The 9,706-nt window shown below is 40.8% G+C and overlaps 1 long non-coding RNA gene across 1 annotated transcript; it reads left to right on the top strand.

Moving 5' to 3' along the window:
* Nucleotides 1-2,234: 2,234 nt before the first annotated feature.
* Nucleotides 2,235-5,128, top strand: LOC146435972 (uncharacterized). The gene is made up of 3 exons (XR_014852465.1): nucleotides 2,235-2,860; nucleotides 3,189-3,269; nucleotides 4,214-5,128. It is a non-coding gene; the product is annotated as an uncharacterized LOC146435972 (long non-coding RNA).
* Nucleotides 5,129-9,706: the final 4,578 nt, after the last annotated feature.

Raw genomic sequence — 9,706 nt, forward strand, 5'->3', positions numbered from 1 at the left:
GTTTCCTTGGAATAAGCTGATTTGGAGTCCCAGATTTCAAAAACAGATGAGGAAATTAAGGTGAGAGGAGAAAATTATGTTTTTGAAATATCCTCTGGATATTTGAAAAGAAGCTGGAGGGACATATCTGTCTCTGTATCCTATCCCAGAGGAGAACTGAGGCTTGTTCATGGGACCTCTCAGCCAAAAGAACGATAAGAAGCTGATGTTGCACTTCCACTCAACACTTTAAAAAATATCCCTAGTTTTGGTTTTCACACATGTAAAGGCAAAAAGTGTCAAGGGTTGCTTGTTGCTTCCAGAAGTTCTGTATCTGAGCAGGGCAAACGAGACCATTTTTGTGGTCCTGCTAGGGAAGGAGGAGAGTGTGGCACTGGTGCTATTTTGAAACACAAGCTCCATGTGTCCCACCCCATCTTGCTTTCTGCAATTTTCTCATAATTCTCCTCTGTGCTGACCTTGCTTCATGAACAATAGGCATTCCCAGCACTGATATTTTCGGTTCCCTTCCTGGTTTGTGTTTGTGGAAAGGACATCAAAACAGAAAGGTCAGAAAAAGAGAAGCCTCCAGCACCCTTTCCAGACAGCACAAACTTTGTGCTGTGATTAATACAATATATGAGACCAATGAAATCTGTATTGCAGAGCAGAACCAGATCAATCCATTACACCTCTCCCAGGCTCATTGCCCAGACACTGATCGGATGCCTTCAGTTCTTGTATTATGACTGTCACATTTTCTCCTTGGATTATCTCCTACCTTCTTTTCCCTCACTTGGCACTTTCATTTGGACATGGAATTTCTTGAGTGCTTCAGGAAAAGTCAGAGAGACACCAAAGAGGAGAAGTAATGGAAGTACCTGTCTTTCAGGTAGGAGCTGGGCAACTTTATTGTCTATGTGCCACCAATTAACGATTCCATGTGGCTATTAACAAAACAATATTAGTCACCTCAGGGTGATCCTTTTCAGTCAAAACTCATGTTGTTCTTGTGAGAAGAGTATAATGATGGGCAGGAAGGTGCATGGATGAGGTTGAAATAAAATATGTCCAATTTGTGAAACACTGATTAAGTGTATGCTGCAACTGCAGTTTTTCTGTAGAGAAGGGAAAGAAAGGATAACGTGTTCCTTAGAGAGCGACATTTTGGGGGAGTTTAGTAAAATCACTTCATATTCCCCTCAGACATTTGAACTTAAAGCCCAGGTATTGCCCCGGATGAGAAATACAGTTTTATGCTGACAAATGTAAACAGAGTGTTGTCTTACTCCAACAACTATTCTTGTTCAAATTTAAAAGTTCTAAAGAAAAACACTTCCTGGCATTAGAGTTGGTTTTGGACTTTCAGCATATAAAAGAAGTGGAAGAATGTGCCCCTGGTGACACGGTATATTGAGGTGTGCTGTAGTGATGCCATTTATGACAATTCATGCCTTGCTATTTCTGTTTGCCTGCTGGACTTTCATGATTGTCATTTCTGGACATGATGATCCACACTCACACAAAAAAGATTGCACAAAGAATGGTTTTCCAGTAGGCTGAGGACACAACCCCTTAAATTTTCCTACCCTACAACCTACATCTTATAAGTCATAGCTCTAAACTGAGAGCCGTGAGATAAATACATTATTGTTCAGAGTGAGACTGGTGTGAGATGCTGGAAGTTGCCCACACACTGAAGCCAACAGTCCACAGCAGGGCTGGGAAAGCTCCAGTGGTAGTCCCCTGGATGTCTCCTCTCTCAGTTTGCCCAACAGCCTCATGCTGGCCCGTCCTAGCTTACAATATAGATGTATTTAGTATTCTATTACCACCAGCTGTGGGGCATTAGCTGTTATCTCCTGCTGTGACTCACCCCTGATAACAGTCAATGGGCCATCAAGAAACCACTGCATGACTCATGGACTTATCTCATCCTATGGTGAGATGCTCCACCCAGGAGGGAGGAGCCAAGCATTCCCACCTGGATATAACCTGGCCTTGGAACTGCCCATGTCAGCCCTGTCTACTGGGTTCCCAGAGGAGAAGAGCTACCACTGGACCTTCAGGAGGAGACCAGACCTTCCACAGGATCACTGCTTAAACCAAACTACTTCACTTGTACTGCTACCACCACCCTAACAGGGTGTCAGGTATCTGACTTTGTCAGTGTTTTTCCTTGTTTTTCCTTTTATTGAATTTTTTTTTTTTTCATTTTCTTATTAAATTCTAATCCTGACTTGTAATCTCCCACTGGTTTGCTTTCAAGCTAATACATGGCTCTATTCAGCTCTTGGTTATGTAACAGAAACCTGGAGCCTCGAGGGCCACAGCATGCAGCTCTGGCCCTTGAAAGTTCCCAGTTGTCAGGCAGCTCCCCATCTTGTCTCAAAGAAATATCTAAGAATATTCTAAGGTATTAACACTCATACTTTGGTGGTCCAGTAATATGTGGATCTTTTGTTTTTCATATTTTGCACATCAAGAGGTCCAAGTCAAAATTACAACTCCCTGGTTGATAATTACTTCTAAGAGAATGGGATCTGGTTTATACAATCCCACTGGTTAGGGAGATAAATAAGAGACCTTAAATGAAGAATAAGGGGCCTAAAGGTCAAATACATAATGGTTGAGATGCATGCCAGGACTAATTGGCTTTTTGTCTGTGTTTTTTTTTAGAGAAACATTTAGTTTTAAAAGTACCAGTGTGGTGGTATTAAATGGAATATTTTTATTAAATACCTTATCATTAACTGAAATGATGCACAAGCAGGAGTAGTAGACACTGTTTAAAACTAGTTAGCATAGATTTTGTTTTTGCCATCTTCTTCCAAAAGTTAAGAGACAATTTGAGTTTGCTTGCTTTGGGAGCTACACAAAGGTGAGAAGGTTTGTTTCAGCCTGATGGAGATGAGAGAATAACAGAAGGCTTCTAGGGGATTAGTGATGGAGATTTGGGAGGCATCTGCCTGGGTATCTGAATGTGTTAGCTCTCCCAGGGCCCACAAAACTGAAGTCTGGACTGGGCTCAAATTGTGTTTCACACAATTCAGTTTGAGCTCTCTGTTTCTAACCCTTTTGAACTCCCTTTGGGGTTTAGAGTGCATTTAAATGCAATAAAGCCACCAAATTCTACCTAAACAAATTTTCTCAATTCTTGCCATTTGTATTTAATTCCTTACTTTCCTCATTCTGTTTGTTGCACAAAGCATCCAGGTCACAAATGCAACTTCTACAAAGAATATTAAATCTCTCTTTAAATACAACCAGATGGATGACTGAAGGATAAGGTAAAAGGCATTGAAACCCATTGATATTGGTGTGAAATCTCACCAGTTCCAAAATTTCTGAAGCTTCTTCCTCATCACTGCTTATTCATTAGCCCATCCCATACAAGTAATTTTCACTTGGTTCCTTTTAAACAAAATCCAAAGGCACCATCACAATTGCCAAGCCCTCTGTGCAAACTGAGCCACACAGCTGGGGTGCAGAAGGGCATAAACAGCCTCTCAGCTCTAGACCCAATTGTTAACTGCAGTAGCTGCAACTATTAACTCACATGCTGGTCACTTTGGTTGCACAAATACAGTCCCATCAGAGCTGCACCAAGTTCAAGAGGAACACAATCAGTAAGGCTGCAGTTCTGCAAAGGTCTGACCATGCTTATGCTAACAGATGTCTTGCACCTTGGTGGGTTGCACCTTCCCATGATAAAAGGCCTTCAATTACCAGTAGAACTATGTGTTCAAGCAAGTAGCCAATAGAGTTAGTCAGGTGTTAAAAGCTGGTGGGTTATTTAGGTATTTTGGAAGCTGTGGGTCCTTCTGCAGTGGAACATGCCTGTCCTGGTTGTAGTTGCTGTGATGCTGTCAGTGGCCATTTTGTTTGCCTTCTGCAAGCTGCAGGCTTCCATTAGGATAATGAGTGGAATATAATGTGCTTGACTGATGCATTGCCATAAAGGGATAGTGCTTTAAAAATAAGAGCCTGAATTCTCACTTACATTGAGGCTATTTTACATCATTCTGGCAAGCACAAGAGGTCTTTCAAGTGGGTGTAGAAGTAACTTATGGCCCATTTACACAGCCAGATCAGTGTGAAGTGACCTTCATGTAAATGACAACCAGGCCCCAAATCGTTAAGTTACTTTTTTTAAAGATCCAAGTTGGCCGAGGATGCTTTGAGAGGGGAAGTGAAGTGTTTTTCTTTCTTTTTTTTTTTCTTCTCAAATTAGTCAAATGAGGTTGATCGCTTTAAAGGATGGAAGAGTTCACCACGGCTCCAGAAAAACATCAAGTATGAGAGCCTAGATTATGTCAGAAGACATGCAGCAGCCCACGCATTAGACTTGAAATCTGTGCTCGCACCTGCCCCGACTCATTTTTTTTCCCTTTGCATTTATTGAGATGACACAATGTCAACAGAATTCTGCAAACTTTATGACAAAATTGTGACAGATCTGCAATGGCAGAATGACTTATGGAAATGTTGGAGTGGCTTCTCAATCAAGCCTCAGGATAGCTTGTGACTCCATTGTCTTAGAGGTCAGAAGTCAGACTCCACCAAGGAGAGACATCACTTGATTCTGGTCCAATTTCCTGCCATATGCTGGAGGTGGGAGGGGGGAATCAAGGCTTTTAATTGCTCGATCCCTATGTTTTCTCATCTGCATTCCCCAAGCTAAAAATGCTTTCCATAGCACACTCCATTGTTCGCAATGTGGTCTGATAAGTTTTTAAAATGCTTCAGATGTGATTCCTTGTGTTCTTGACACTTTCAAATCATTCACCATTGCCCAGAACAAAGAAATGGGCTGCATGGACATAATCTGGTAGGCAATATTGGGTTGGTAGCATTCACTCCCAGTTCATACCTGTGGAGATAACTTCACAAAGTATGAAAGAATGATGAGTCAGACCTTCTGTGCACTGTGAACTGGACACTCTGGGAAGGCTGTCCAAGCATGGATAGATGGACAGAGACTATTCACTAGTGGTACCCTGTTTGCCTTGGTGGGGAATATCTCTTTGTTTTCATCATCTTTTGCAGAATTTCTCTTGCCTTTTACAAATGTGTTTTTTCATGTCGTTTTCCCAAAGTGGTAAATATGCTCTTCACATACTATGAATTGGAAAAAAAAAAAAAAAGAAAAAAAGGAAAACTGGCAAAGAAACTGCTTCTAACAGATATTTTTAAAACTATGTACAAAATTATGATTGGGGAGCTTCAGCCTATTGAGAACACAAACCCACTCTTCAGCGAGACTGGCAAGAGTAGTCTGGACTCTGCTTTCTGTCTGATTTAAATACTGGGTTCAGGGTCACAGGCATACTCCAGTGAGCTCTCTGTGGCCTACAGTGGCCCTCAGGCAGCTCCTCTCTCTGCAACCAGCTGCAGCTGTGCCCCTCAGAAAGGCTAAACCCATCTGCTACAGCAGCAAGGTTTAGCAGAGGGGAAGGGGATGTGTGAAGAAGCAGAATCAATTGCTTTCCCAAGTCCTCATTTCTGAGTGTGTAAGTAATATTCATCCTTTGAAGAATGCAGCTTTCTCTATCAACGTTTTGGTCACAGGACAAATGTGGTTATGGGCTGGCAGACATCAATTCATTTATTCTTCTAGAATGTTTTTCTCAATGCAGTTACCATGTCCAAATATTTTCAGATTTGCATGCACCATCCTTTCTAACCTGGCCTCCCCAAAAAGCAAATAGAAAATCCTCTTGTGACTATCAGCCCTCATAGTAGCGGAACAGGGATGAAATGCTTGGCAGTGCAAATGCCCTACCACGAGGAATGGGGACCAGACAGATGGACAGCTGCCAGCAGTTCACACTGTAATAACGGGCTCAGCAGCAGAGACAAACCTAGCAGATCAGGAAAAAAACCTCCCTGCTCACCTGCCTGTTTCTGCCACTGTCTCCTGAACCTCAAAGAGGGTTTTGCATCTGGGGCACGTTATATGAGATTCCACAATGAGTGCTGAAGAGCTGAAGTGTTTGGAGAGATAAAACTACCTGATTTTGTGGGTGACGTTAGGAAATGCTCCTTTATTTCCATTCCCAGCAACCTCAGCTCACCAGCAGCCTTGGCTACTGAGATGCAATGAAAGGAAAAGCTGTGAGTGTAACACACTTCAGTGACTTTCCTTGATACAAACCTCTTCACAGTTCACTGGAAGAGCTTAAGGAAACTCGGATGCTTCTGCACAACTTTAGTGTGGCAGGCAGATACCATGACTGTGGCTTGTTTATATTTCATGACTGTAACATTATGGTACCATTTGTTTATTTAAAGATGAACTTCCATGCTCAGTCAAACTTTAGACACATTATTTAAACATAAGCCAATTTGCCAATCATGTATCTACGCCTATTTTCCTCCATAAATACTTAATAATTGAAGATAAATGTTTGTAAACAAGACATTTTTTCCTCAACATTCATTTTCTTCTCCTGCTCATTCATACTAAGAGGTCATTGTAAGCTTCTAGTTTTCATATTTTGGAATGTCTTTCATTTTCTTTGGGAATTACAGAATCATAGAATGGTTTGTGTTGGAAGGGACCTTAAAGGTCATCTACTTTTAACCCCTCTGCCACAGGCAGGGACACTTTTCACTAGATCAGGTTGCTCAGAGGCACATTTAGCCTGGCCTTGAACACTTCCAGGGATGGGGCATCCACAACTTCCCTGACCAACCACTTCCAGGGCCCCACCACCCTCTGAGTAAAGAATTTCTTCCTAATATCTAATTTAAACCTACTCTCTTTCAGTTTAAAGCTGTTTAAAATGTCTATGACCGAACTACTCAATAGATGGATGACAAGCGTTCTTTACGATTGTATGAAGAGAGAGAAGGAAAGAAGAGAGAGAAGGACAAGGCAGAAAACATTCACACATGAATTTGGCCTTCTGAGATGGCTGAAAAAGGAAAAAGTAAACAATCCATTGTTCAGATGGTGTCAGAATGACTGGTTAACAATGCTGAACTATTTTTTAAACTCATTAACTGCTCAGGATAAACAAATGAGATTTATTTCTGCTGCCTAAAGTGCATCTCTGCCTGTTTCTTTTCCTTGATTTTAGCATCCAGTAAAAATATGAAGGTTTTCCCAGATAAAACAGATCCTGATTCAGATGTAGAATCTCAGAGCCTTGTGTCTCTCTCTTAAACACTACTGGCGAAATGCTATAACTCTGGCCAGTGATAAAACAGGTGGGATGAAATACAGTGCTGCAAATCTTATTCTGAAACTAGACTGAAAATCAGAAGTTTCAGTAGATCTGTACAGATATCAACACATTTCTGCAAATGCAGTGTGAAATGGAGACATTTCAAAATGTAAAGATTTGAGCCTGCAGTTCCTTAATCCCATACAAACACCCTATCCTTGCCAATAGGGCCCTGTGTTTGCACCCACAACCTCAGCTCTCCCTTGTTATGTGCAGGAATTCTGAATATGATTTGGCCCTTTGTCCTTTTTGGATGTCTGTCCCACCTGCTTTGCCCCTCTCCTAAAAAACGGTTTCAAAGCTGAAATAAAGATGGAGGTGGGTCAATGGGAAGGAAGTACCTGAAACATACTGGGATTTCCATAGAAATACTGTATTTTTATTCTATTTTTTGACTAAGATTAAAGGTTAATATTCAAAGAATTAGTAAGGTTTTAATTTCTTTCCTGGATGAACAGATTGTCAGAATATAGGGAAGAATCTAAAAGTTACTAGTTTTTGACAATATTCATGGTGTGTGGTGCCTGATGAAAGTAAAGATTTTCAACAAAAACAAAAATATGCATGTCACTTTATTTTTAAAGGTGTTACTGCAGAGAAGACACTGTTTTAAATTGCTTGCTGTTAGGGACAGGACAATGTGAGGGTGGTTTCAGTAATTAATTTTCTTCTAGCATATTGCTCTCTTTAAATATGCCATTTCCTGCTCCCTTGCTAGAGAACCTTACATTCTGTGGGCCACAATTGCTGGTATACTGATTTTTTCTTGAAAGGTGCTGTGTGCCTGTGACTTTGTTACACATTGATGTCACTGAGCACTGCCCAGCCTCTCCTCAAATGGGAACTTGAGAAAATCATGAGTGAATCAATACTTCTGTGGGACATGCAAAAATACCAGGAACACAGGGATGTGGGAACACCTCTTGTCTAAGCCCATGACAACTCTCTGGATTCTGGGTTTTTTGAGGCTTTTCTAGTTTGTCATTTTTAGTCTACCAGTACCCTGTTAATACTGAACTGATAGGGACTGCAAACACTGAATAGAAATAGCCATTTTTTTGCTTTGTATTGCCCTGGGAGCAGAATCACTCTAGAATTCACAGCATTTTAAAACACACAAAAATAGGGATGGGAATCTTTCCAAACTTGCAGGGATCCAAGCCATATCCTACGTGAATCATATAATACATGAATTTTCTCTCTCAACTGTTTACTACACGCTTTTCCTTCAGGAGGGTGGACACCTGAACTGGACTTCCCATGCATTATAGCTGCAGTTTCAGGCTGCCTATGCATCCAAAACCAGGCTTTGTCACTTCCCCTTTCCATGTTTCCTTGGTGACAGTGGTGCAATATTGGGCGACTAGGCTAAACCAAAACATAGTTATTTAAACATTTATTATTTTACAGCAGTGTGTTAAAATTTAAACACATTTTAAAGCTATTCCAGCTGCCTCTTTATAAACTCTATACTATCAATAGCTGAACTGGAAGGAGTTAATCACTTCTTCCTAATTTTCTTTTATAAATATGTGATTAGCCTGAATTATTAGGAAGGCACAATAGCTTTATTCTTCCTGTCAACTATGTGCAGAGAAGTCGGGATTAGTAATCTCCAGGGATCAGGAGCTGATTTGGTGGAGGCAGGCAGGAGGACGGCTAACTTTTGAACCTAAGAGGGCTTTTCTGGGCAAGGGTGACAGCTGTAGCATCTTTAGCCTGGATTTGAATTTGAATTCTATCAACCAGTGCAGCAATGCTATGACTTGGCAATATGTTATAATAATCTTTGTGACACAAATGTCGGGGGCTTTTTGTTACATGTCCTCAAAGAGATTTAGGTAATTAATGTTAAATTGATGATATAAAACCTCCATTCTATCTCTCCTAGTAATTCTGATCTACTGTAAATAGACAGAAATATTCACGGGCAAATAATCCCAAATGCTGTTTTGGGGGGTTTTGATTTCTTTTTTATCATAAGTATGAGGTCAATAGTTTCTGTAAGATATTTCTCTGAATTAGAAAGATTTTATATTGAAAACATTTTAAAAAAAGGGATGGGACCTGAATGCATTCTTTCACTGAGGTGGCCATATACTGTTTTGTACTGTAGTCTTAAGTGAGAAAATGGGCCAATGTGTCAGAATTTATCAGCTTTTCAGCACAGTTGTGGGCTATTAAATGTTTATGTAGCAGATGGGAACAGTAGAGAAATACAGCACATAACTGTGTTGGGCCAAGAGGAAAGGAAGTTCTCCAGCCTTCCCCCTTTGCTGTACTATGAACCTACGACCCTATTGCCCAGAGGCAAAAAAGCTACCTGCAGAGATGTCAGCACTATGGAAAAAAGGAATTACAGTGAAGCACAAACACTCAGCTCTGCAGAGATGCTTTTCCTAGTCCTTGAGGCTTTTCGTCCATTTGGCTCAGTCTTGGCAAAAGCATTGACAAATTATTTTAGGTAGCACTAAGGCATAGGGATCAAGTTAAAT

Source organism: Lichenostomus cassidix, chromosome 5 (assembly GCF_008360975.1).
Source record: "Lichenostomus cassidix isolate B80296 chromosome 5, HeHo_3.0, whole genome shotgun sequence".
NCBI lineage: Eukaryota > Metazoa > Chordata > Aves > Passeriformes > Meliphagidae > Lichenostomus > Lichenostomus cassidix.